This window comes from Neopsephotus bourkii, unplaced genomic scaffold (assembly GCF_033783945.1).
Source record: "Neopsephotus bourkii isolate Nb327-2 ecotype Australia unplaced genomic scaffold, CSIRO-AGI_Nbou_v1 NB_245, whole genome shotgun sequence".
Taxonomy (NCBI): domain Eukaryota; kingdom Metazoa; phylum Chordata; class Aves; order Psittaciformes; family Psittacidae; genus Neopsephotus; species Neopsephotus bourkii.
Window position 1 is genome coordinate 1,035,161 of NW_026900755.1, and position 5,458 is coordinate 1,040,618.

Genomic DNA, 5,458 nt, shown 5'->3' on the forward strand with positions numbered 1-5,458 from the left:
CTGTGATGCCTATTATATCATACCCCCGTAGACGTGCACACATCTCTAATTCCTCTTGTTTGTTCCCCATGCTACGGGCGTTTGTGTAGAGGCGTCTGAGCTGAGCTCCAAATGAATCTGGCTCATTGGCTGGAATATCTCTACATTGCTCTGAGCATTCATTATAGGTGCTGGCAACTGACTGGGTGTGTTGGGATGGAATGATGCTCCCCTCCCCCAGCACATCTAGTTTAAGCCTCCTTGACCAGTCTGGCAAGCCTCCTACCAAAACTGCTGGGACCAGCTCCACCAGCCCCCAGTAGACCTGGCCTACAAACTTGGGTCCCATGCTCAAGACACCCAAACCCCTGACTGTGACACCACCCTTTTAACCATTTATTAACCTGGCCAATCCTCATAGCTTTCTTTAGGTCCTCCCCTGTATCCTACAGAATTGACAAAAAGACTATCTGAGCTCCAGAGCCCCTAACCACCTCTCCCAGGGCTCTGTAGTCCTTCTTTATGTTCCCCAGGCTACTATTATCTATATCCCTAGCACCCACATGTATCACCAGAAGTGGGTAATAGCCAGTGGGACTTACTAGAGCAGGCAGCCTCTCTGCAACATCCCTGATCCGTGCCCCTGGTATGCAGCACACCTCCCTTGAGACCGGGTCATGTCAACAGATGAGTGCTTCTGTCCCTTCCAAAGTAGAATCCCCTACCACTACAACCCGCTGCTTTTTCCTGGCAGCACCAGTAGAGATCTTCTTTACCAGCACATCAGCCAGCTGTTTCTGGTGTGAGTGTGTTTCCTCATCAGCCCCCTGCAGAACAGCAAAGCGGTGGGGGGGGGGGGTAATAGGTTTAGGAGGAAGTCCCTTGCTTTTAATTGTCCTTTTCCTCCTTTTTTTTTTTTTTTTTTTTTTTTTTGTCACCAATTCCCAGTTTCCCAGATTAACGGTCTCCTTCTTTCCTTCATGAGCTAGAGGGGAAGCTTGAGAGCTTGAGGCCCCTGCACAGTTTGGAGCTCGAGCAAGCATTCCTGCCTCCTCTCAGCTACCCTGACACCTTTCAGCTACTGACAGCGTCTCGCAGCTCAGCCCCTGCTGCAGCAGGACCTCCACCAGGGAGCCCCGGGTGCAGCCCTGCCCATTGCGCACCTTTCCCTCGCAAGGCCAGCGCAGGCATTCTCTACACTCCAAGCTCTGCACTGCAGCCTCCCCTCTCATCGGCTCTGCCTGGGTGCCTACGCTGGCCACCGCCGGGGCAGCCAGAGCAGAGCTCCCAGACCGGACCCTGATCATAGGGCGAGGACTCACCATCCCGCTCGCCTGCCAGCCCGAGCTGCCGAGCAAACTGCCTCCACCCGCCCGGAGCAGGTTTTTACCCACTCAGGGCTGGTGCCGCCCCTCCTGGCTCCGCCCCCTGTTAGTCCGGGCCCGCGTCCTCTGAGCTGCCGGCTCCTGGGCAGGGCCTGTGGAGGACTTGAGGCACCCTCGGTGGCTCTCTACGCTCTGAGTTGAGGCTCCTGGACGCTGATCTCCACCCCCTCGGGTGTTCAAGGCGTCCTCTCTCGAGCTGCTCACCTCAGCAATTGTTTGTGTAAAAGTAGGAGCATGCAAGCTTCAGGAGTTTGAATTCAAGCACGGCCTTTATTTGTTCACATGTGGACAAATATGGAACCTGCTGAGAGAAAGCGAACTGGAAAATACCGGCTTAAAATACGATCCTAAACTTACATGCCTCAGACAAACATCTGGAATGTAGGAGATGCGAGTTCATACCCTTTTGAGGGTGAAGAAATCCCTTGTCTGCAGGCCAACACCATGTCATAAGAAGAAAATTGAAGTGGGTGGCATTTTGCTGGGGAAATTCTGTGGTAGCTGGGGTGACCCATGCAGACCTCGCCTCCTGCTCTGTGCATTGCCTGTCTCTGCAATAAGAAATACTTGGGTTGAGACAATGCCTGAAAATCCTGCCTAAATCCCCCTCTCTCCTGAAATCACCCCAGTCTGCTAAAAATATTTTAGCAGTATCTCAGTGGGAAATGATTTCTTGTGCAGTTTTCTAAGCACCAGGATGACACACCTGCGCTAAGGACTTGGGCTGTAGATGTTAATCAGGAAAACCTCCTGCCGATGTAACTGTGTCAAGACCACCAGATCATACTCTAACACCATGGATTTCTTCACAGCAGCTAATGAAGGGGTGTGCACATGTGTAGACGCAGCATTTCTTTATTATTTCCAAGGTTCAGTTGGGAAAAAAAACAAACAAAACCCACCAAAGTCTTAGATGACTGCAACTGATGTTTATTTTTTGTTTTCTATTTAAATGTAGGTTTAATACAATTTCCCCCTGTAAAACAAACTCAAATCTGGAAAATAGGAATCTTCTTGTCCTCCTTTATTCCTTAAACCAGACCTTCTGGAGACAGCTCTTACTTTGCAAGAAAAACCATATTAACGCTGACAATAAGACTGAGGCCGATGTTTTATTAAGAATGGACTCCTGTTACAATCTGCAGAGATTATTTGAAATCATGCCTTTGTATCTAAATTACAATTTTCATTTGAATAGTATTTTTGGATAGAGAAAGGATTTGTTCTCAGTGTCTTGAGTCCCTGTTGGAGTACCAGAAATATAGCAGGAGCTGTCAAGAAAGTCTGCATTCTTATATTAAAGCTATTATTCTGACCAGAGCTTGCATATATGCAAAGTACTTGTAGCTATCTTTATTTCCATTTAGATGTGGTCTATAGCAAAAGCACCTTTGTCCTTCTAGCCACTGCAGTAGCATTGAAGAAGTTTTAGAACAGGAGCAGACATAAAGGATTTAATTATTCCTACCTCAGCTGCATGTTCACACATTTCTCTCTTGAGAAAACAAGAATTCTGCACATACAGTTGTTTGCAAACTAATGTTTTAAATACATTTCTGAGTGGAAGTTAATTTGCTTGCACATTTGCAGTAAATTATAGCCAAACCTAAGCTTGGATTTTCTGAATAAAGCAGTGTGTTTGAGACATCTGTGTATGACACAATAGCAGATATTAAGTTACGTGCACTCATGCCATATCAGAGGGCAGGTCATTATGGGAGTCTGCTCAGTAGGAAGCCATTTCAGGTAACACTGTACTTGAAAAGCTGCATAGATTTCAGAGTGTAAAACCAATAGGTATTTACATTTTTACTTATTTATAAAAGGCATCTAGATCACATCTAATATATTAAGCATGGCTAGCTGCTCATACAGTTACAAGTATCAAGCCTCTGGTCTCCTACCACAACTGCATGGCTGGAATGGAATAGCTGAAGGAAACCTGCCCACAGATTCCTCCTGGTTTATTTTGGGGACATGGACAAAAAAACAGACTCTGCAAAAAAAATCACTGTCCTTGCAGGGGGATCCCTTCATGTTATGTGCTGTACCGCTGCACAGATACCAAAGCAATTGGTGACAGTCAGCAAGGTCCTACATCTGGGTCGGAGCAATCCCAGGCACAGCTACAGGCTGGGCAGAGAAGAGATTCAGAGCAGCCCTGCGGAGAAGGACTTGGGGGTGCTGGCCAATGAGAAAATGAACATGAGCCAGCTTCAGTGTGCACTTGCAGCCCAGAAAGCCAACTGTATCCTGGGCTGCATCAAAAGGAGCATGACCAGCAGGTCGAAGGAGGTGATCCTGCCCCTCTACTCTGCTCTCATGAGACCTCACCTGGAGTACTGTGTGCAGTTCTAGTGTCCTCAACATAAAAAGGACATGGAACTGTTGGAACAAGTCCAGAGGAGGGCCATGAGGATGATCAGGGGCTGGAGCACCTCCCATATGAAGATAGGCTGAAAAAGTCAGGGCTGTTCAGCCTGGAGAAGAGAAGGCTGCATGGGGACCTCATAGCAGCCTTCCAGTATCTTAAGGGGGCCTATAAGGATTCTGGGGAGGGACTCTTCATTAGGGACTGTAGTGGTAGGACAAGGGGTAATGGGTTCAAACTTAAACAGGGGAAGTTTAGATTGGATATAAGGAGGAAGTTCTTTACTGTGAGGGTGGTGAGGCACTGGAATGGATTGCCCAAGGAAGTCATGAATGCTCCATCCCTGGCAGTGTTCGAGGCCCGGTTGGATGGAGTCTTGGGTGACATGGTTTAGTGTGAGGTGTCCCTGCCCATGGCAGGGGCATTGGCACTTGATGATCTTAAGGTCCTTTCCAACCCTAACTCGTCTATGATTCTGTAATTGGAAAGGTGCAACCTGGGCAGGCAAAAAGATCTGTGAGGTTTGGGAATGACTGCTTAAAAGAGAAACTGGGGCAGTTGCATGGAGGAGGACCACAAATCCATCCTCAGCTGCATCAGGACAGTGTTGTCACTAGAGCATCTCCTACTTCCACCAGTGACACAATACTTCAGTTCAAAACACATGAAATCAGGGGAACAAGGCTGAGGGGGCTGTCTTGTCCGTGTGCAGATGATAGACCCAGCTAAATAGCTTAGTGAATGCACAAAACTTGATTCGAACTTAGAAGTGCCAAAACATCACTTCAGATTTTAGGACTATAATTTTAAAAGCCTGGTTGAGAATTATATCAGAATATGGAAATGACATGCATAAACTTAGTTGCTTTGCAAAAGTGACACACGCTTCAAAAGCCTCCTATTGACATGTTTTTTGTGCTGAATTCTCTCTTGAAGTTGGAAAAAAGAGAGCTCCCAAATACAAGTTTCTGACTTCCATTCTGCTATACATACTATATTTGTGCAGATTATCATAAATGCAAACTAACATTTTCATAAGCGAGAAAGACTGTATTAAGGTCATGGAATGGGTATTTATAGTCTTATTACTCATCAGTTCCTGGTAAGTAACTATGGTATAACAACCACCAAAAATAATCACATTATGTGACCTTATCACACTTTTACTAGTTACAGCATGGAAAGTGATAACAACATGCTTAAAATTTTATCCATGGAAGCTCTGAAGAGAGGCCAGAAGGACAGAGGAGGTCGATAAAGAAGTCAGATCTGAAGGCACAGCACATTCCACTGGCTCTCTGCGTGAAGATCAGTGGCCCACCATGCCCCAGTGGAATCGCTTCACAGTTGTGCTGTTCAGAGAGAAGAAAGCAAAGAAAATTAGGAAAGTGCCATTTGGATTTGTATAGTGGCAAATAATATATCTCAAAAACTTCTAGGCTATGATTCTGACTTGGATTATGATCATGTGAACAAACAGTTCTTCTGGTCTCTCATGGATTTAAGATACTTCCAAACAGACTCTCCGAGGAATGAGATGCTCACTGTGGGCAGTGAGGAGGTGTCTCCAGCTCTGCTAGTTACATTCTTCATGAGATGCTTTTCCTCCCTTCCACAGCACCCTCCACCCCCATTTTCTCTCCTTTGCACATACGCATACCAAACGACAAACTTTCTTCATCCTCCCATTACGATACCACATTGTTTTGCTACTTGTGTGGAA